Source organism: Mercenaria mercenaria, unplaced genomic scaffold (genome assembly GCF_021730395.1).
Source record: "Mercenaria mercenaria strain notata unplaced genomic scaffold, MADL_Memer_1 contig_673, whole genome shotgun sequence".
Lineage (NCBI taxonomy): Eukaryota > Metazoa > Mollusca > Bivalvia > Venerida > Veneridae > Mercenaria > Mercenaria mercenaria.
The window spans coordinates 32,058-56,981 of NW_026463563.1; the positions used below are offsets into that span (position 1 = coordinate 32,058).

Here is a 24,924-nt window from a genome sequence, read left to right on the forward strand (position 1 = left end):
CTAGATGTATAGAAATTTAAGAAATTGAACTTGTTTCCTTGGTTACTTGAATATATATAGTACACAAAGTCCATATAGACGAATATGTACCATTATAACAGGAGTTTACTAGTGATCACATTTGTTTTTAAAAGGTGTGCTTGTAATGGAATATCTCTGTATTTCAAAACCGAACTTAAAAAATACATGAAGATTTTCAAAAAAAATAAATGGTATATTATGGATAAGGATCTTCTCAGAATTCTGTGATTTGAGGAAGACTAGAGTTGTATATTATCAAATATACAGGTCGTTACTAGCGATATTGTTTATGATAAAGTGTTTAGATGATAATTTTCCGTTTTGTAAATACACAGGATATCCCTACGCGAGTAAATAAAGACCAAGTGACCAACATTGTAGGCGGCGTTTAATACATAAATATTACGGTCGTCTGCTTTCAGAGGAAAACGAGGGGGTAATTCACGTTTTTTGTTTACATCATGGCTTTAGCACAGTTGAGTTTCTTTTTCTGACTTTGATGTCTTATCGGAATTTCAAGTTAAACCTTTATTTTCTCGTCGTATACAAAACTGTCGCGCACGCGGAACCGAAGCGATTCTCAAGCAGACGAATGAAATACCCAAGTTCAAGGCCCTCCTCATGCGTAACCACAATGCATTACAACAGCTTTCAAGTGACATGTGACCACGTGGTACAAAGTTTCAGATAACGTTCATTGTGACTGTGTATTTGATTAAATTTAACAGGAGCTGTCCGTAAGACAGCGCGCTACACTATTCGGCGATTCGACAGTAAAATGAATTTATGCCTCAATAAGAGACATCTAACGTCTAAGGAAAAACACCAAGATATAAAAAGACCCTGCCACTCAGAGGGGTTATAGGTCAAGTAGGGAAATAAATCCAAGTATAACAACTTGATGACAGTAGTATTAAATATGATGGGTTTGAGCCAATTTGACCTTATTTGACTTTTTGACCACTTCTAAAAAAACCAAAGTCAAGCAATTAAAAACAAAAAATAAACCAGTTTTCATAGTACTATATGAAAACCTATAGTAAAATATGATTAAACACTTCCACCAAATATTTGTCAAAATCCTACCACGAAAACAGGGTCAGTTAAACCTCACTTAACCTCTTGTTTCTATTTTGTAAGTGCACAAAGTTTAAAACCCGGAAGAAAAATTTACAAGTATCACATTTTATTGGATTTATTTTCATTCATAAAACCGATATGTTTACATTTGTAGTACAATTTTGTTTAAACTTCCCCGTGATCGATTTACGTTTTACAGCTGATTTAATATAAGTGTTTTATTTAATATCCACTCACACAATTAAAAAACACAGGTTTGTAACCTTACTTTTGTTTTTTTCTTACTTTCGGAAAACCCGGTTATAAATAGCTGACATATTTTCTGAAAATGGCTATGTAGGAAACCACAAATTCAACCAATCAAAAGCCTGCCATTTTTCTGCCAAGTGGCAGCAATGTGACAGTGTCTGCCAACTTGGCAAACTTTTGGCAGAAATTTGGCAGATTAATTTCATTAATAAAATGTAAGGTATTTGATCTTATTTTTAATTAGTAAGTACATTATTAGACATATAAAATCATTTTACCATTTGAGTCTGTTACTCGCTTAAAAGTCCAATACACTTATACAAAGTAAACGCATCGGTTAACTTTATGAATGAAAGTATTTGCGACACCGGTGTCGTTTTACTTGTAGTATAAAGGAAACATATCGGCTGACTTTATGAATGAATACCACTTTTCTTTAAACTTCCCTGTTTTGTTTGATTTACATTTGATACTTTGCTTTACGTTTTACAGCTGATTTAATATAAGTGTTCTGTTATAAAACGTTTTACAGCTGATTTAATATAAGTGTTCTATTAAATTTAAATACATATAATATAAATGAGTTTACAGAATAAAACATATTGTTTGAAAGAAAGAAGATTTACTGATAATATAAATCCTCATTATGTTACAACAAAAAACGGGAGAAAAATGATAATGGCTACCTGTTCATCTTGTGGAAAAATGAAATCAAAGTTTGTTAAAAGTACAGGGGGTAATTTAGATATTCACAAAGCAATGTTACCTTTATTGCCTAAGAAAGGGTAAACACTTTCAGGATATAACTATTGTGAGCCAGGAAATCCCCTAGATAATGGACCCCCTGTCAATGAACTGGATGCAGTATGTATGGACCATGACTTTTGCTATGACAGCGGTGTAAAAAAGGGTACATGCGACAAAAAAAGTGCTTTCCAATTTAAATAACACTAAATCAAAAACATTTCGGGAAAAGATTGCAAAACATTTAGTTGTGAAACCTATAATTAAAACGAAATATAAACTTGGGCTGGGACAAAAGTCAAAAAAACGGGAAAAGGGGATAGAGTATACCCCCGGAATCACATGGAGCGATGAATTAGCAGAAGAATTACACATAACCAATTAAAAGAAAATTTAGGAAACGAAGAGTGATAGTTAATGATATTGATGACACTTGGTCAGCCGATTTAGTTGATATGCAAGCTTTTTCAAAATATAATAAAGGAGTAAAGTACTTGTTAACCGTTATTGATATATTTAGTAAATATGCTTGGGTTATTCCATTAAAGAATAAAACTGGAGAATCTGTTACTGAAGCATTTGAAAAAATAATTTCTGGAGCTTCAGCTCCTGATGAGCTTCATGCTCGACCAAAAGGTAGAACACCTACAAATTTATGGGTAGATGAAGGAAAAGAATTTTATAATAAAAAGTTTGAATCATTTTTTAATAAAAATAAGATTAACATGTACCATACATTTAATGAAGGAAAGGCTGTAGTTATTGAAAGATTTAATAGAAGTTTAAAAAGAATAATGTGGAAATATTTTACAGCAAATAATACTTATACTTATTTAGATAATTTGCAGGAAATGGTTGATAAATATAACAAAACAAAACAATCTAGTATAAAAATGACACCAACCGAAGCCAGTAAAAGCTTAAATAAAGGTACTGTTTACTTTAACTTATATGGTAATTTAAAGATACCAAAGAGTAAAGCAAAATTTAAAATTGGTGATCGAGTTCGCTTAAGCAAACTGAAAAGACATTTCGAAAAAGGATATACACCAAACTGGACAGAGGAAATATTTATAATTTATAAAATTAATAATACAAATCCCAGAACATACACTATAAAAGATTTAAATGATGAAATAATTCAGGGTTCATTTTATGAACAAGAACTTTTACCTACTACGCAAGAGGGTTTTAGAATAGAAAAAGTTATTAGACGAGACTATAAGAAAAAACAAGCTTTAGTAAAATTGAAAGGTTATAGTGAAAAATTTAATAGTTGTGTACCATTTAGTGAATTGGAAGAAATTTAATTTAAAAAATATATTATATAAATGAGTCATAAAAATCTAATTTCTAACAATGGAATAGAAACAATAGATCAATTAATTATTCACTTAACTAAACTAGCTGCTGCTTACAGAAAAAGTTATAAATTTTGTGGGAGAGTAAGTACTGGGTTATATATTACAGGAGGTATCTTTGGTTACTCAGCTGCATTAGCACTTGTTCCAGCTATTCCTATATTTGTAGCAGTTGCTGGCGCTGTTCCATCAGTAATTACCATATTTACTAAAAGACTAAAACTTGACGACAAGAAATTTATTTTAAAAGCACATCATCACAAAATAAAACAACTTATAACAAAAGCACGAATTGGAAAAGTAAATAAAGAAGAAGAGAAAAAAGTTATTCAAGATAATTTTACAATACTATTAGAAATGCAGGAAGAAAAAAATTATTCAATGCCTTTTGAAACGTATATGAAGGAATTTAAACTTAACGGATATAAAAGTAAAAAAGAAGAAGAACTGTATTAAATTTTACGTGCGTTTTTAGAGATTTTTTTCTATAAGTATATTATATAATGGTTAATAGAAAGGTAGATAGAATGATTATGCCAAAATTATCTAGCACTTTAGGAGAAATAATCAATCCAGACAAAAATTCATATAAAAAAATTCTTAAAAGAAGAAACGTTATTAAATCAAAACTTGATCAAATAGTTAGCGATGAATATAAAAATCATGTCATTGATAAATTACAAAATGTTATAGATCCTTATCTATTAGAAAGGAATTTATTTGAATGGGACTGTGGTTGTCTATTAACTGAAGATGAAAATGCCGAAAGGTTATGTGATTGTCCCAGACCAAATAATATTCGAAACAATCCTAAAAATGTTATTGCAACCAATTGTGATACTAATGAAGAAAAAACGTATAAAAGCACTTATGCAGCATCCAAAGACCTCGATATTAATTCTGGGTTAATAACAATGTGTTGCAAAGGAAGAAACCAAGTTAAAAGTGGAATATCAAAAACCAGCGGAAAAAGATTTTAAATTTTTATTTCTTCTTAAACTTTATTTATATTATCTTTTTAATCCTTTTTTCCTTAGTGATTTTTTTTCTAAATATAATATATAGATGGAACTTGAGAGATCTACAAAGCAATATTATAAGAAATTTGAAATTAAAATTACATATAGACAAGATCCAAAGAATCAATTATATTTAAGTATAAACGACTCTTATGAAATACTTAAATCTGAACTTAAAACTTTAAAAGGTATAAAAAATAAACGTTGTTTTAAAAATAACTTTTGCAAAAATGGATAAAACTGATACAATATATAAATCAGCTTATTTTCAATCAAAGGCTTTAGAAATTATTAATACAAATGAAATAAAAAAACAACTTTACGTCAAGCTTTTGATGAAATAATAAATAGAATTGGTAATTGGATTTCTGAAGGAAGCGGCTGGAGAATAGAGTCAGTTGATGCTCATTATATAAATAGATATAAGTATAGTCCATTGGCTGCTTCAAGTTATTTAGAATTACCAAAACCATTACAACATCCGATGAAAGGCTTAATAAATATAAAGAATGATGATAACGAATGTTTTAGATGGTGTCATTTAGCTTACAAATTTCTTGTAACAAAACATTCTGAAAGAGTTTCAAATTATAAAAAAAACATATAGAAAAACTTAATTATAAAGGAATAAAGTTTCCTGTTACATTAAACCAAATACCTAAAATAGAAGTTTTAAATGAAATATCATTTAATATATTTGGTTATGAAGAAAATAGTATTTATCCATTGTACATATCAAAATATCAATACGAAGGACACTGTGATATGTTATTAATCAATAAAGATAAAATAACACATTATGTTTGGATAAAAGACTTTAATAGATTAATGTTTAACAAAACAAAACATGCAAATAAAAAACACTTCTGTAAAAGCTGTATGCAACATTTTTCTCAAGAAAAAATATTAAATGAACACATACCAAATTGTTTAGCTATTAATGGTACCCAAGGCGTAAAAATGCCAAAAGAGGGAAGTAAAGTACAATTTAAAAATTATCATAAAGGTTTAGCAGTACCTTTTGTAATTTATGCTGATTTTGAATCAATAACTAAAAAAAGTTTTAACTGCTTTACCATCAACTGAATCTTCATTTACTGAACCATATCAAAATCATATAGATTGTGGTTACGGCTTTAAAGTTGTTTGTTGTTATGTCGATAAATATACTAAACCAACCCAGATTTATAGAGGCCCTAATGCAGTTTATAAATTTATTGAAAAAATGCTTGAGGAAGAGGAATATTGTAAAGAAATATTTAAAGAGCACTTTAACAAAGAACTAAGAATGTCTGAAAAAGATGAAAGTGAATTTAAAAAGCAGAAATCTTGTCACATTTGTGAAAAAGAATATAAGGAAAATGAAAATCCTGTTCGAGACCATTGTCATATAACAGGAAAATTTAGAGGAAGTGCTCACTCAGAATGTAATACTAATTTTAGACTAACACACAAAATTCCTGTTATTTTTCATAATTTAAGAGGTTATGACGGTCATTTTATTATGCAACAAATAGGAAATTTCAAAAAAGAAATTAATATTATTCCTAACAATATGGAAAGATATATGGCATTTATGATTTCCGACTTGGTCTTTATTGATTCATTCCAATTTATGTCTCAATCATTGGATAACCTAGTAAAAAATATTCCAGAATTTAAATACACATTAACTGAATTTAGTTGTGAAAGTGTTGAATTATTAAAAACAAAAGGTGTTTATCTATATGATTACATGGATTCATTTAAAAAATTCAAAGAAACAAAATTACCCCCTAAAGAAGATTTTTATTAAATTTTAAATGAAACACACATATCTGACAACGAATATGAACATGCTAAAAATGTTTGGAATAAATTTAAAATTAAAACAATGGGAGAATATCATGATCTATATTTAAAAACTGACGTATTACTTTTAGCTGATGTATTCGAAAATTTTAGAAAATTATGTTTAGAGTACTACAAATTAGATCCTTGCCATTATTTTAGTAGTCCTGGTTTAGCTTGGGATGCAATGTTAAAAATGACTGGAATTAAGTTAGATTTAATAACTGATATTGATATGTATCTTTTTATTGAAAAGGGACTGAGAGGAGGAATAAGTTATATTTCAAACAGATACAGTAAAGCAAACAATAAATATATGAAAGATTATGATCCTAAATTAGAATCTAAATACATTATGTACCTCGACGCCAATAACATTTACGGTTGGGCCATGTGTCAACCTTTACCCTCTGGAAACTTTAAATTTATATCCGAAAAACAATTCAAGAAATTAATTGCAAAAGGTAAAACTAACTTTATAGTTGAATGTGATCTTGAATATCCAAAAGAATTACATACTGTACATAATGATTATCCTTTGGCTCCTGAAAAAATTAAAATACCAGATCAATGGCTTTCTGACTATAGTAAAACTATTAAAGAAGAATTTAAAATAGGAAAAAGTAATGTAAAAAAATTAGTTCCAACTTTAATGAAAAAACAAAATTATGTAGTTCATTATAAAAATCTTGAACTATATACACAATTAGGGTTAAAAGTAACAAAAATACACAAAATATTAACTTTTGACGAAAGTCCTTGGTTAAAAAAAATATGTTTGATGGCTTGATGCATCGCTATAAGGATTAATGTCAAACATTGTCTTTTCTGTTAGATAAATTTTAATTTTTTTCTCATACACATATACTGACGGATCAGTTCTGAACATATTTGCTAACACATCATCGTCGCTAAGGTCACTGATGTCACTGATGTCTTTGACCTCAGGTGTTATATTTACACTTCCAGAAGGAAAATCACCGATAAAACCCTCTTGCCACCACCTAAAAACTAAATTTGATATTGGGAGCCCCAACCTTAAATAAAACCTGACATCTATTATATAAATTCCGGCTTTTTTACTGAGGACACATTTTTTAAAGGTACAGACGGTACAGCTAGTTTATATTCTTGATTTGTGTTTATAAAATCTTTATAATCTACGATATTTCCAGATTCCAAATTAAATAAACCTAAATAGCCCACATCCACCAGGCCTTTCACTTCAATATAATTCAAATCAAACAAAGTATACAATGATAATATCCAGACACCACAGTTATCATAATACTTTTTCATTGATACTTAAAAGGTGGGAATATATTTTGCTGCCGTGTAATATTCCCTGATCCTCATTACTTTTGTATTCAAAAAGAAACACTTCACGTTTTACTTTTTCTATTTCTTTTTCCAATTCTTCTTTTATTTTTTTTTTTGTCTTTCTTTTTAAGTTTAAGAATTATTTCAGCTAAATCATCAACTCGTTTTGTTGTAGGAACTTCAGAAGCAGACAAATTGTCAACAGTATTCTTTGTTCTGGCTAATTGTGTTTCTTGTTTTAGAAAAACATTTTTTACTTTTGTAATTTCTTCAGCATTAGTGGAAATTGATTGAGTATTAGTGGTTATTGCTTTAGCATTAGCAGTAATTGATTCTCCTTGTTTAGCTGATATTTCAACTACAGAGTCCAGATCATTTATTATTTTTTTAATTTTATCATTAAATTCATTAATATCTTTTTGTAATAAACCTGTAAGTTTACTTAAGTCTGCGTACTTTATATTGTGACGTGCATCAACATTATTAATCATGTCTACAAGTTGTTTCTTCAAATTTTCTAGCTGATCATTAATTATGTTAAATGCTTCAGTATTAGCAATAATTAACTCTCCTTGTTTAACTGATTTTTCAACTAAAAAATCCAATTCATTTTTATGTTCTTCAACTTTAGCATTAAGCTGCGTCATATCTTCTTGTAATATTTTTGTAAGTTTACTTAATTCTGCATACTTTAAATTGTGACGTGTGTCAACAGTATTAATCCAAATTCGAAGTTGTTTTTTAAAGTCATCTATTTTAGAATTGAGCTCTTTTTTAAGGTTATCTAATGCTGTGTCATGGTCATCACCTCTTTGTGAAGCTGCCTTTTCCAATTCAGATTTATATTCTGCAAGTTTATTTGATATTAATTCTAATAAATCTTTATGCTTTTTTTCAGTTTCAGTATTTAGTTTATTTATTTCTGCTCTAATTTCTAACTGATACATATTTTGTAACTTTTTCTCAGCTTCAATAATCTTGTCTTTTAGTTCTTCATGTTTAATCATACTATCTTTTAATTCTTGAACTTGATTGTATAACTTTTCAAAATTGGTTCTAAATACTTTTTTTATGTTGTCATCTGTCAAATCAGATTTCTCTTCAAGTTCTTTAATAGAATCAACCATAGCTTTCATTTCTTTTTCAATTTTATCTTGTAATTCAACTATTAATAATGAATTCTTTTTAAAATCTTTTGTTAAATCTTCAATATTCTTTACTTCTGCTTCTAGTGTTTGTTTTATACTTCTGACATCTTCAAGATTATAGTTATCTATTACACTTTGAACTTTTTTAAACACAAATCGTCTTGAAACTGCATCGTTGGGTTTATCTGGATCTCCTAGGTTGATTATTTCATTACCTCCCATATCCAATACTCTGTTCATTGTGTTATCAAGTTCCTTATTTTTGTGAAGATACGATTCCGTTTCCTTTTTAAGTTTTTTGAATTGTTTTTTAGCAGCATAATCACTTAAATCAATATCAAATTTAACTTTACTTATACTGTCAGGTTCACTTATTTGTTCTATATTATTAAAAACTCCCATTATATATTACCAGTAAAGTTTTTTTTTAAAAACTTCCTTGGTTTGTCAATATATAAGAAATCATATTTTTGATTTGTTGCATTAGCAAAAGAGTTAGGGTTAATATTTTGTTCATTACAAATCATATCATTTTCTCGTTTACCTGGACTTTCAAATAAAATATAATGTGAACAGTTAATTCGAATATCTTTTGGTGTTTTATAGTAAGACTGACTTAAATAAATAACACAACAGTTTTTGTGACGTCCTTGAATAAAGTATTTTGTTATTTCATTTTGAACCTTTTTATCTTCACATACAAAATCATCAAATATTACTACTTTTTGTTTTTCTGATTCAAGATTCTCACAAGGTTCAATTTGGTTGGAATCAGCTGAATATTCAAGTATTTCATTTGGATCTACTTTAAATTTTTTGCAATTTCATTTAAGTGTTTTATTAAATCCTGATATTTAGATTGTTCTAGGTTTTTAGCATATAGGTATAATTTATCATAATATATAAGAGGTTTTCGAAGTATATGCATTAGTGTATTTGTTTTTCCAGATCCAGAAGATCCACATATTAACATTCTAAAACATGAATCCGGCATAAAGGGATATTGCTTAAATTGTTTAAAGTTATTAGATTTATCACTTTTTGTATCATAATTAAGAATTTCCATTTATATATAATATTACATTATCTTACATTATTTTACATTATTTTACATTACCTTACATTATTATATATAATTGCAATCAAAACTTAATGAAATAAGAATAAGAATAAGAAAAAACTTAGTCGGGCAAAAGATGAGGGCTCTTAAAGAAGAAATAATGAAAGAAAAAATAAGAAAAGCTACAAATCGGGATATGTACACTGAAATTTATAAGCCAATTACTGAAGGAATAGAAAGTCAAAAAGAACAATTATCAAGTCAGTTAAAGGCATTACCTGGAATTAAGGAGCAATTAGCGTTACTTCCAAAAAGTATATCAGAAGATCTGACACAAGGTATTGCTGAATTAACTAAAGGAATGCAAGAAGAATCTAAAAAACAACAAGCTTCAAAATCGACTCCTTATTTTCATTCGGTAGATCGGAAAGAACCAGACTATACATCAATAGATTGGGAAAAAGACTACACGCCAATAGATTGGGGAAATAAATTTGGGAAATTAGAAGATTATGGAAGAGAAAAGATGGGAATAACTGAAACAACTGATGATACAACTGATGATAATACTGAAGAATCAGAAGAAGAATTGGGAGCAAGACCAAAAGAAAAGAAAATACCTACAGTAGATTTAGATGCTTTGCTGGATAATAATGTTTTAGATGAATATGGATATTACAAACCGTCTGAAATGTTTGGCTTTTTAACTGCAAGTGAAATTGATCCTGATAAAATAAGTAAAGACAAACTTCAAGATACGATAGATGATGTTACTACGGATATCAAAAAATTAAATGGTTCAATAACTGGCAAAACAAATTCAAAATATCCAAATAAGCAAAAAGAAGCAAAAGAATTAAAACATGAACAAGACGAACTGTTAAAAAACAGTTAAATCATATTCTTGGTATGGCTTCTACATATGGACAAGGAATAAAACATCATAATCCATATAAAGTTTCACCAAATGGACAATATGGTAATTTAATTATTAACTTAAATAAACTTTATGGTTAAAACAAATTAATTGCTAAGGATAGAATAACTGGAAAAAAAGTAATTAACACTAAAGTAGATAATGATTTGATTGATCTAATTAATAAAAGATATAACAATAATAAAAAGCATTCAATTCATTCAAGAAAAATATTTAAAGAATTAACAGAAAAATCAGGATTACCTATCAATAAAAGATCTATGAAATTTAAAAAAGTAATTAGGGGACAATGTTATGACGTTTGTCCGTGTAATCCAGAAGAATTGGTTAATGACTTGGGGTTAATTTGTGGTTCAATTAATGCTGGAAATAATAATGAAAAACTAAAAAATGAAGGTATTAGCATAATTGATGAACTATCAAAAATGAATAAATTGTTACCAAAAGAACATGAAATGTTATATAAAAATTATTTTTCTTGAATATATAAATGGAACAAAAAATAGTATTAAGTTCTGAAACAGTTAAAGATAATAACAAAAATACTCCGAGTGATTTTACAATCAGATTTAGTCGTTCTTTGATTTTAGATAAAAATAAAACTTATGTTGTTGGTTTGGATACTATTAACACTATGACCTACTCTTGGCATAATATTAGTGATGAATATGACAATAAAAGAATTCGTTATAATAATGGTAAAAAATGGAAAGATATTATATTTACAAATGGTTCTTACAGTTACACAGATATTAATAATTATATAAGGGAAACATTAATAAGTAATGGTGATTTTGAATTTGATAAATCAGAAATTGCTCCAATAAGTTTGGAACTTGATTTAAGTAGTTTTAAGATTTTGATTTCAATTAAAGATAATTTTATGTTGGATTTAAGAATGTCAAATTTTCATACATTGCTTGGATTTGAGAAAAAAGCATTGGGAAATACTGAATGGGGAACTACAACACCAAATATAACTAACTCTGTGGATACAATTTACATTCATTGTGATCTTATTGATAATTCACTTGTTGATGGTAATTTTAGTGATATTATCTATGCTTTAAGTACTGCAGATTTAACAAGAGCTTATCCATTTACAAAAGAACCACAAAGAGTTGGATATTCTGAAATTAATAAAAGTATTATAAATTCAATTAGAATATATATTACAGATGTATTTGGTAGAATAATTAATTTTAATGAGGTTGAAACAAGTTTTACACTAATTTTAAAAGAAATATAAATTTTAGTTTTATATGATGTACAAAAAAGTTTATGACAAAAATAAAGGAATATTTATTTATGTTGATGCTCACACGGGAAAAGAAATCATACACGGTACAGGTATCTTTGACACTTTAATGAAATTGTTTTCAAGTGGAGTTCATCTTCAATTAGCACAGCTAGAAAAAAGCATTAGAAACAGCAGGAAAAGCCGCGCTAGAAAGTGGAACAAAAAAGTTTGGAACGGAAGTTGGAAATTTAGCTGCTAATAAAATTGTTGAAAAATTTAAAAAGAAATCTGCTCCGGCAGTTGGTAATTTAATTGCTACGGAATTACAAGAAAAGAATAACAGTAAAAATAATGAGGAGGAGGATATTAATATAAGATTAAATAGATTATTGTCAGGATCTGGGATGCGTAAACGTATTAACAGATTAATTTATAAAAATTAAAATAATATATAATATATACATGTTTAGAACAAAACAATATTGTGAAAGATATGAATTAACTCCTATTCAATTAGATACAGCTTTAATATCTGTCTTGGGAAATAATGTTAAGCAACAAAAAAAACGGATATCACTTTACAATTAATGATAGAAGCTCATATTTTGATTGGTTTAATGCTTATTTTGAAGTAAGTTTTAAAGTAAATAAGCTTGCTAATGGTAATGATTATGGTGGTGGAGATCAAATTACTCTAATTAATAATGCAGCTTCATTAATTGATCAATTAGTGGTTAAACAAAATGGAAAAATTGTATATGATTGTAATAATTTATATAAGGTAGTAAATGTAAAGAGTTTGGTTGAATTGTCTGAAGATAATGCAAGAACAACTGGAACAAATGAATTTATTTATTTAGATACTACTGCTACTGCTGCCGCTGATAATGATCCAGGTTTCAAATTTAGAAAGGAATTAATCCAGGGTAATAAAGAGGTAAATGCTAAGATTCCATTAAATAATTATTCATTTTTTCAGGGTTTAGAAACTAATATTTTACCTCCAAGTCAAATTCAAATAACACTGCAGCTTACAGATGATGATGAATTAATTTTTGAGCTAATGCTGCTGATCCGGGTAGGGTAATTGTAACAACATTAATTCTATGGGTTCCTTTTAGAATAACGGCTGGTCTAACAAAACCACAACATGTATTTGTTTATTTACAACGACCTGATAAAAGTAATTCACAAGAACATAATCCACATTTATTAGATACATTTAAAATTAATGCAGCAAATGATAATTGCACTTTGAGCTCTTGTCGTCTTGAAGTTGGTAATGGTGTTTTTTATCCAGAAACAGAATACACAAGTATATCAAGAATATATGATGATGTAATTAATTATTATTATAAACAAAATAATAAGACTACTGGAAGTCTCTTAAATAGATTTAATTTTCAAAGTAAATAAAATAAATTTTAAATATATAATGTCATCAAATTATATTGAATATAAAATTAACCTTACAGATGGACAAAGGAAAAATTTAGCACAAGCTTATAATAATAGAATTCCACATACTTTTAGATTAAAACATGAACAATTACGTGGAAACTTCCCTTTACTTTTAACAAAAACACAAATTAATCAAATTGAAAAGTCTATTAGAAATAACAAAGGATTAGAAATTACAATTTCGAAAAAAGAAATGTCCAGTCAAGGTCAAAATGGTGGATTTTTAGGAGCTTTGGCTGGTTTGTTAGGAAAAACAATTCTTCCAATGGCAGCAAAAATAGCTCCAAAAATATTAGCTCCTCTAGGTATCGGCACTTTGTCTGGGCTTGCCAGTACTGGTGTTAGTAAAATACTTGGAAATGGTATGATTTCGGTAGCTAATGATAAGAGAAATATTATATCGCCATATTTTACACATAATCAAAGAAAGCAACTAGTAGGATCTGGAGTGATTAAATTAACACAAAAACAAAAACAAAACGGTGGGTTCCTGGGTATGCTGGCTGTTAGTCTAGGGATACCTTTCATTACATCTTTGTTAAGTGGTAAGGGACATGGTCAGGGTATACAGATTGATTCTCAGAGGAGACCTTACAGAGGAATTCCTATGGTAAAAAAAAATAAAATTCATAAACAAACAATTTCTAACTTTGAAATTGAACAATGGGTTAAACAATTAAAAATTAAAAACTTGAGGGGTGTATTCAGTAGAAATAATTTACTAAAATTAAAAGTAAAGGACGAGTGTGGAATAATCAATTTAGATGACTCTGCTGGAACTGGAACACATTGGGTTTGTTACTTGAATACTTTATACTTTGATCCATTTGGACTTCCTCCGCCGAAAGAAGTAATTAAGTATATACCAAATGTAAAATACAACAATGTTCAATATCAAGACAAAACAAGTACACTCTGTGGATATTATTGTTTATTTTTCATTAAAATGTTACAAGACAAAGTACCGTTGTATGATTTACTGTATAAAATACTAAAAGTTAATAATGTAAAACAAAATGAACAAACTATTATAAATTATTTTAACCAATAAGGACATGTAAATTTTTCTTCCGGGTTTTAAACTTTGTGCACTTACAAAATAGAAACAAGAGGTTAAGTGAAATTAAACTGACCCTGTTTTCGTGGTAGGATTTTGACAAATATTTGGTGGAAGTGTTTAATCATATTTTACTATAGGTTTTCATATAGTACTATGAAAACTTGTTTATTTTTTGTTTTTAATTGCTTGACTTTGGGTTTTTTAGAAGTGGTCAAAAGGTCAAATAAGGTCAAATTGGCTCAAACCCATCATATATAATACTACTGATGGCCTTGACCTTGGGTTTTATGGGCACAACCCCTGCACAAACTTTATATAAATGCTGGACAATGTTTATGTAAACTTACAGTAATATTAAAGCAATAGTAACAGAGATATGACAGAACAAGAAATATCTTTAAAAATGATGGTCGGCGAATTGTAATAAGGAAACAAGTTTATGAATTTTTCATCTAACATTCATCTTTCATCTAACATTTTTCAAATTGCAAAACTAAACAACGCACTTTAACAATTTAAATGGTTATCTTTTATTTTTTCGCAAAGGTTTCGTAGGGTTGCAATTTTGTTTCTTTTATCCTTAGACGAATGATTACAGCAGTAGTTTGATGAAGATTCATGAAGCGGTTCATGAGAAGAGGTCATTAAACGTGTTTATATTTTTAGCTAAATTGGTCCCTATCCCCATTTGTAACAAAATAGCAGGAGACCTTACGATATTGTTACATTTTAGTGGTTAATGCGAAGAAAGGCATATCTACTTTTAGCTATAGTGGTCCCAATAGGACCCAAGTTCCTATATAAATAAATTTGGAAGAGGACCTTATAATGATGCTCCAGACCAAGTATGACAAAGATCCACCAAGCTGTTCATGAGACGCTGTATAAAGGCATTTCTAGTTTTAGCTCTAGCAGTCCCAGCTGAATAAAGATGCTACAAATCAAGTTTGATTAGAATACATGAGAAAAAATCAAAGGATTTTTTATCTATTGTTTTTATTTATTTCTAAAATAGGCCAACTGATCCCGCTTTAACAAATGCATATTCGCTATTCATGAATCTTTGGACAATGACGTCACACCAATAAAAAAGTGAAGGCCAAGCAAAACATACAATTGTAATTATTTCAATATTATTATTTCTGTTTCATAAGCAAAGTTTGACCGTGGTTATATCACATAGATAAACTGTATGCAGCGTACCTTCATTTCAGTGTAATGAGATTCAGTCATTATATAGCATATATATAATAAAACAGATTTTAACTGAGTTCAATATTTGCATACCATACTAAAGAAAAATATTCATATATAATAAATCAGTTAAATAATTTATAACAAATATATCAAAGCAAACAAGTACTCATTTTAATATGCAATCTGAATAAATCACAAAAGCAAGAAACCTTTTCATATACAGACGACAATTGTAACAAGGAAAATCTTTTAAAAAGCACTTCTCTACATAAAAGACTCTTATCACACCCTTATTCATGTGATACGCAGACCGTATTCAGCTCTTCCTTTAATTTGATATATGTTGGTATTTGAACAGTTTTTTATTATATTTATTAAACTTACCTATCATTTTGAGATATATCAATATTCTTGCTAAATATACTGAGCCAAAGTTAGCTTTAAAACTGTGAACAGCGTCGTTTAGGATACACGCTTTGTCTACATTTCACTCAGCGTAGCACAATCAACAGAGTGAAAGAAATTGACACTCTCGTCCAATCAGGCAGTGTTGCATAAATCTTCCATTTTGATAAATTATCTATAATGCGTTATCAAGTAGTTTGATTTGCAAATGAAGTCACGTGGCATAGGTAAAGAAAACGAATTTATACGGCGTCGCCGAAATACAAAGGTTGCCGAAAAACTTTAACCTTAAATATAACCACTTTGGTGACCTTGACCTTGGGTATAATGGGCCCAGCCCCTGCACATACTTTGTTTGTATGCTCAACACTGTTACGTGAAGTTACAGTAAGATATAAGCTATAGTAACAAAGATATGACAGAAAAACAAAGGTTGCCGAAAAACAAAACTTTAACCTTAAAAATACCCTAAGTATAACACCTTGGTGACCTTGACCTTGGGTATAATGGGCCCAGTCCATGCACATACTTTTTTGCATGCGGAACAATGTTAATGTGAAGTTACAGTAATATATGAGCAATAGTAATAAAGAAAAATAAAGGTTGCCGAAAGATTTTAACCAAGAAAGTCACGCCGACGCCGGGGCGAGTAGAATAACACCCCTATACTCCGAATAGTGGAGCTAAAATGCTAGAAATCATTTTAAAAGGCACAGATCCGAATAATCACGTGCTACGTTTGTGGGTGCGCGCACTCAACATAACAGAATTAAGACAAGACAAAAGACCAAAACAAAGGAAGATAAACGCATCAACGATATGGCAAAAAAAGCAACCTAGGAAATTTTGGGGGGAAAAATATTAAAATACATATCACAATAAATACGAAAAAGCGGAAACTTCATCAGTTATACAACCATTATAAAGCCATGTTTGGCGTAGATTTGCAGCTGAAAATAATGTACAATGCAAAAACCGAAAACGGAATTTAACTACCTTTTTATATGTCGAGTATTAAGAACTAAATATTTTAAACCTCGTTATTTCGATCGGCCGGTGTAACATTAAATTTTGACCCGGTTGAAAAATGACCAACGTTTAGAATTGACCCTAGGTCATTTTTCAACGTTGAGAATTGACCCTGCCAACATTTCAACATTAAATTGAGATCAAAAAGTCGTTGAGACCTGATCAGTCGTTAAATTTTGATCAGTAATGGGGTCATTTTTTAACGGTTAGCTAAATTTAAATTAAACGTCGATCGTCTGTTTGTAGTAGAGAAACACACTGAAAAGAACCAGAAACTATCACAGGCTTGTTGGAAAGCTTCTTAAAATAATTTCACAAGGCCGAGCCCGGGCTCAAACTGACAACTTCGCAGAGGTAGGTAGGCAAGATCATCTATATGTTGGACAGGGAACCGTTATCGAAAATTTAGCACAATGATTTCCGATAGGTGGTTGGATGTCGTCGGAGTTCGACGGGCACATCGAAACTACCACATAGGGAGCATCTTTTCCGATCATAACAAGGAATTTATGGGAGATATCTCTGTAAATTATAGTGATATCTTTTTAACACAAAGAGATATAATTATAATTCTGTTTAGATTGACCATAAACTTTAATGGTTTATATGTGCTTTAATGGTTTTATATGTTGTGTATAAATTACTACAAATCGACCTGTACCCGTTAAGATCTTTCCCGTTTGATATTTTGCCCGCGTTTCAGTTTAAACAACTTCAAACAAAACACCGATAGTTCGATATTGCCGCAATATATACGTCACAGTCACTCTTGTAGGCCAATAAAAAATAGTTGTGTGTTTTAATTTATGTGTTGGCTTCTAATTATATTCAACATTTCTATCTAAACTAAAATATAAAGTCAACATTTAACATTATGTATGTTAAACGCAGCCTACCAAAGGCACATCATGGAAAGCACTCGCAACTTTCCCACCAAAATAGGTATAAATCGATAAATTCAGAAACCATAATGAACGGGATGGGGTTGTTGTAGATAATATATATAGCACTGTTTCAACGTAATACAATGTGAAAGTATCATTTTCAGTCAAGAGCATCTTGAGCACCTTAATTTTAAAAAAAAGTATATGTATGTCATGAGGCCCTCTTAAATTTCAAGCAATTCAATAACACTAAAGTTAAAAATATTGTGTGGTGCATGTCTAAGCAGAATAATAGTGGAAAAACACAGGTCACCCAACACGATATAAACGAAAATTATATAACCCCTCAGACGAAGTTTGGGAAGTGAGGGAGGATCTATAGGAGTGAGTTTGTCGGTCTTACGGTCCCCCCGTTGGTTTCCATGGTTTCTGGACAATAACTCGTAAAAGGATTGATCAGTTGATAGTTTAAATACATGTAATTTTTGGTAAACAGGTGTAACATCATGTTCGACTTTGGCTGCAAAAGATAATAGGTTAAGGTACAAACTACCTTTTTGGCGTAGTTATGGCCTCATTCCAACTTCAAATTAGCCATACTTCTGTGACAAGGCCGTATGGTGGGGGTATTATTCGTCACTCCTGTGACACTTCTAGTTCTGCTATCTTGAAAACACACAAGAGAAAGTTTGGACTAGTTTTACGTTTCCTGTAAGGTACGTTTGTATTTTAATTAAACTTAAATATTGTATCAGGTTAGCTATGCATTTTTTCTAGGGTCACTTAAAGGTAAAATATATTCAGAATGATAAGGCAAAAATGAGTTAGGTTCGCTAGTGTGCAACAATATTTTAGACAGTTTACCGAAAAGTCGTTCCTGAGACTCACCAGCACAAGGCTTTAGTCTTCCTAAAGAAAATGCCCGCTTTCTCATTAACTACACTGTTCCATAAGGGCCAGTGCCGATTCCTTTGAGCGCGAAGATACGACGGTATGATGGCGAAGCGCGACAGTACGATGGTGAAACCACAAAGATGAGGCGCCATAGTACGACGGACAGTCTGTCGCGCTTCGCCATCGAACTGTCGTGTTATCCTCATCGCACTGTCGCGCTTCGTCCTCATACCTTCGCGCTTTGCGTTCATAGGGATCAGGCGCTGGCCCTAACGGGACACCGTACATAACAGATCGGTAGGCCTACTGTGACTCACGACCTTTAAAGGGAAATGGAAGACCTATTCTTAAAACACAGTGGTGATTACAAACACGTGCCATGTACTGTTACTGTTAGAGACGAAATGAATTCGAGCGGCCCGTTTTATGTACAACCTGTATAATATAAGGCAATTTACATGCAATTGAAATACCCATTCACATACCTTTAAAAGTCTCCATGTTTGGTCATTCAAAAAGTGGTTTACTGTCCTTTCCCCCACAATTTATTTCGGTAGCAGTATTTGCTTAACAAATAATATCCCATTTAGTGATTTGTCGCTGAATAAATAATTGTTTAGAGTTCAGATTCGAAGGAATTATGAGAAGTCGTTTTATGTTTCGTTTGTCCTAACTAGAGAAATGTTTTTCAAAAATTTGGCAAATTGCTCTCCAAAAAAAACTGATATAATGCCTTATCTTACTCTAGGCAATTTCTCTCGTTAAATACGGAAACAAATAATTTCTTTTTGTCTGATTATAATCAGATATGCACAAGTGATACAGTTATGTGTAATAAACAATCTGGTCAGTACTGTCACTCGAAACATCGGCCCAAAGTCGATGAGAGCTTTTGAATTTAACATTGAAATATGACCCGACTGTAGTTGATCAGTTCGTTAATAAACATCCAAAGATGTGTAGATGGGTTTTAACTTCTTTTTCTGACCAGTATCTGCAGAGTTAATGCCGATGAATTGGCAAATAATTAGAAGTATCATTAGCTCGTGGCGCGCTCGAATGTATACCTAAATGTTTATTACTTTTAAAGTCCTGAAAAATACAGAAATATTAATCTTTCATCTGTATGGTAATAGACATATTGCGTAAGATTATTGGGATCAGTTTTCAACGTTGAAATATGACCTGACTATAGTTGATCAGTTTTCAACGTGGTTCAATTTTTTACGCGTGGGTGGGTCATTAAATAACGGGACGGGTCAGTTTTCAACGTTGAAAATTGGTCATTAATCCGTTGAAAAATGACCCATGGGGTCAATTTTCAACGGGGTCAAAATTCAATGTAACACCGGCCAACTCTTATGTCAGACACTTTAAATCTGAAAACAAAAGAGGAAAAGAACCCAGTTAATCTGAACTCTTGGCTACCTAGCGAGGAAAGACAAACTTATCCGGGTATATATGAAATCACCTAGTCCAACTCGTGACGTAATTATCCGGCTTCCCGTTTCATTTCAGTATGATCATATAAAATGGGTAAGTTTACATCGAAGCTCTAGGGAAGGGTAGGCTGTTGTGTAAATGATACTACTCCCCATCAGTAGAGTAACCACTACCGGCATCAGTAAAGTAACCGACAAATCAAACATAGGTCCCTGGAAATACATTGTATGTAAAACTTTATTTTCCCTGCACATTGAGCGCTTTGGTGAAAAGCAAGGAACCAGTAAACCCTACCTCGCCGTGGTGTTTGCAGAGTTCAGCTCTTCGGATAGGAAGGTACGACTGGTGTACTTACTTATACCTTTCAAGCAGGTTATTAGTTATAGAATCGGTCTCTACTCTACCCTAGAGCTTCGATGTGAACTTACCGAAAATTACGTCCAACTCAATCACGTCTAGAAACAGGCGTAGTTATTTGTGACAAACATCCAAATATAAATTGTAAGTTCCAGAGTATAAAGAATGGAAGAATATTCTAAATTGCTATATGTAATGAATTTATCTCATGAACAGAAACGTTGAACATAAAAACTACATAGAACAAAACAGCTAGTACATACATGCATGAACATACGGCATTTAGCACAGTATAAAGTCGTGCTCGATTTGTCAACCGAAGTTTATCCCGGTTGTTAGTGAAAGAAAAGCATAGAAAAATCAATATAAGATCTTTAACATAAAACAAAATGGTTCTTCTCAACGTGGAAAAGCAAATTTGTATGAGTTTATCTGGCACAAACTATTCCATCAGTTCAGTTTCATTAATAACCCGTATAATAATCTTGTTCCTAAGATATGAATCTGGTTTAGCTCCTTTATGCTGACATATGTAAACACATATGTGACGCACCATGACATTTTGGGTCCAAATTCGGCGTTACGTCATTTGAGAAAACATCGATTAAAGTTACGTCACAAAAAATGGTGGACGTTACCACGTGTTCGCGGCAATAAATGCATTTCTTGTTTTCAATAATACTCTACCTTGCCACAAGAAAAAAATGGAGTGACATTTATAAACATTTCCGTGTTTTGCAATTCCGTTTCTTTAAAAAATTTAAATGATTGATAATTTATCGCCCTTTGAATTGACACGCCATTTGTAAACATCGAAGGTCGCGGAGAAAATGAAACTACCAAAAACAATTATTTGATGATTTATTTCGATTGTATAAAGAATGACAGTTAGCGAATCTCAAGGTAAGTAAGTATTTAAGCGATATGTAGTGTTAAAAATATTATTTGAGTTCATATCGACAGTTTTGTCCGATATCTTTTTCAAAAATAGCCCGGATTTGACACTAATGACAGATTCGAGGTAGATTTAGCGCAGTTCACATTTTATTTACAAGTGTCAATATATTGTAGACAATATTTTATTTACTAAATCTGCCATGAATTTAACTTTTTTAAAATCGGTTTTGACTCTTATTCTGTAGAATCTGTATGCAAGACAATTACAAGAAGTATTCAGTAGAATCAGTAGCTCTATGCAAGACAGTTACATGAAGACCTTGTGACTCTGGTGCCAGACAAAATTACAACAGTCAGTCATAATGTTTAGTTACATATTAAAGTTAAAGCCCTGATCATTTTATAAATATAGCCATGCCATGAAAGTGACTGATTAAGAATAGTTGAAACACATCTGTTGTCAGCTTCAACCACTAATTTCTTACATGTAATGTCATATCAGTTCATACATAAAACTTCTACAAGGCATAAATATTGTTTTTATTTGGAAAGAGACAGTTTTTTCCAAAGCTTTTAATGTTAAATTTGCATACTGTTCACTTGGCCATTATTTGGATTCCTCACCCATTTTGTACTGTTCTTGGCAAGTGACTAAAAACCAGTTAGTAAGATAAATAAAATTTAGATACATTTTGTTTTGAAAGCCTTGCCAGGAATTCAAAACCTATTACTCTTTTTATAGAAGTCTTTGTGCTAATATGTACTGAGCTAATACCAAGGGCATTTTTATCTCACATTTCAAGCCTTTTTCAGTATTTTTTTTCATTTTACAGATCAACCACTGAGGATTGTTTGGCTTGATGCAATGACCTTAAACAGTGAAATGATTTTCCAGGAAGGTCTATACACAACAAGTTGGATTTTATGGGGGTTTGTAAATTTCTTCATACATTTTTACAGTTACTATATGCTATTCTAAGAAGATAAAAGCTTAAAGTAGCATAAAATAAATGATCTATTTCATTCATAACATTTTAAGAGAAATGATTTTGATTATAGAACCCATTCAACAAATATGTATAATATATTAGAAGTGAATAAGTAATGACATTACAATAATTGAATGTATCATGTATGTATTTTTTCATATTTTTCAAAATATTTTTACTGTATTTGTGTTTACATTAAGTTTGATTGCATGAATTGTATGTCTAGTCTGTTAGGAATCTTAGCTTAGTTTATGTATTCCTGAAAAGCTACTTTTTCTGCATGAATACTGTAAGATTTTGGATGAGTTTATACTTACCAAATCTGCTTTCAGTCAGCTTTTAACAAAAGACTCTCTTTTAAAGCTTAAAAAGATGCTTTTACAGTCTTATATTCTGTAACCTTATACTAATCTTATTAAAATGAGTTCTAATGTTGATGTATTTTGTTTTGCAGTGATGAAAGAACTATGAATATGTAAATGGGAATGAAACAGAAGGAATGAATATGTTCTACTGATCATCCAGCTGAAATCATGCCTGTGGAATTAGAGTGCATGTCACAAATACTGATATGAGCAAATACTCCATATTGCACAATATGTGATGTTTCCTGCCCTCATTGACCAGAAAAAGTTCAAAATTCTAGTTCAAATTACAAATGTGTTTCAAGAAAAAGTAAAACTTAGTCAACTGTGAGAAATATTGGGTAAAAGTAGTGTTTTGATGTCGTGACAGCTGTGAAGTTGTTTGAGAAGCACTATCCTAATTGTTCTAACAATACAGAATTTAACTTATAAATTTTCCAAAACTGCATGCATGAAATACTAAAACATGTCTGTTGAATGAATCCTAGTTGTTTCAAAACTACAACATGTGTGACACTAAAGCACAACCTTTGGAGGAAACATTTTTACAATAAAAACTGCCTTGCCAGTGTGAGTGTAGGAAGGATTTTTCCAGAAATGGCAGAAAACTACCATTAGCAGAAAATATTTGTTATGGCTGAATTAATATATTTTATTTCAAGAATTAATCATGTTAATCCATGATATAATTGTGTTAAAGATTATTTTTACATGACATGACCTTTGCAAGAAATACCTGGTTTTTTTTGCAAAACATTGTGAGTTGCCATGGTAACACAAATTTGACTTAAATTTAGATTGTTTGATTATGTAAACAGCATGTGTCTTGTTTTATTCTGCTAATCAGACTATGTTCTGCAAGAAAATATCTTTTATGTGTTACCATCAAACAAAACATGTCGTAACACAAATCTGCCATAAAATGGCAGAGCTGTATGCAGGTAGGCATATCAGGAAAATATGTAGTTCTGAATAGACAAGTTATATTACATAAAATGATGTTTGTTTTTTATAATGATCATAACTGACCATTTATGGTGTAAAAACAAATGTATACTGAAACGATGCTAAATGAATGTTCTGATTCTTCTGGAAATTTTCAAAAAACTACTATTTTAGAAAATAGTGCATTGTTGCCATAGTACATTAATTTAACTTTTAAATTATTTTGGATTATCATTCATATGTAAACAAACATCTTTCTTGTTTATATGTTATATATGTTAAGCTGTATTATGTTAGTGAATATATTTTCATATGTAATAATTGCATCAACAAAGCCACTATGTTATTACACAAGCTGCCTTAAAATGGCAATAGTTGTAACTGAGAGAGGTGTATCTGAAAATTATGTATTCTCAAACCATATTACATTAATTTTCACGGAATGATGTTACCTCTTACTTTTAAATAAGAAAACAACAGCTTTTGATGTAAATATATGGAAAAAACACTTCCAATATTCAATTTATTACAAAGAAATTGCCAAAAAGTCAGTATTTTTGTAAGAAAATACCACATTGTTGCCATGGTAATGTTAGTATTTTTGTAAGAAATAACCACATCGTTGCCATGGTAATGATTCACTGATCAGTATATCTAAGTCTTTTGAAATTTTAGCAAACTCACAGTTGATAATAACTGTTCTAACAATTTATCTTCTCACCTGATATTCTTTCTTACTGTTTAACAGATAAGGTGTCTATAATAATAGATTAATGTTCCTGTTTTTGGGATGTTGTCTAATTTAATATCAAATAAATTCTGTATCTTGTTCAAAAGAATGTCATAAACAGTTGTCTGTAAAACTGTTAGCACACTAGAAAAAGTTAGTTGTGTATTTAGTCATATTCTATGTAATTTATTGCTAGATTTATCAAGAGACTGTTTAAAAAGAGGTTAAACAACGTGGTTGCTATAGAAACAATTTTTAG

At 30.4% G+C, this 24,924-nt stretch overlaps 1 long non-coding RNA gene across 1 annotated transcript; it reads left to right on the forward strand.

Moving 5' to 3' along the window:
• Positions 1-21,287: 21,287 nt before the first annotated feature.
• On the forward strand, positions 21,288-23,214 carry LOC128554709 (uncharacterized). The gene is made up of 3 exons (XR_008369674.1): positions 21,288-21,642; positions 22,470-22,566; positions 23,080-23,214. It is a non-coding gene; the product is annotated as an uncharacterized LOC128554709 (long non-coding RNA).
• Positions 23,215-24,924: the final 1,710 nt, after the last annotated feature.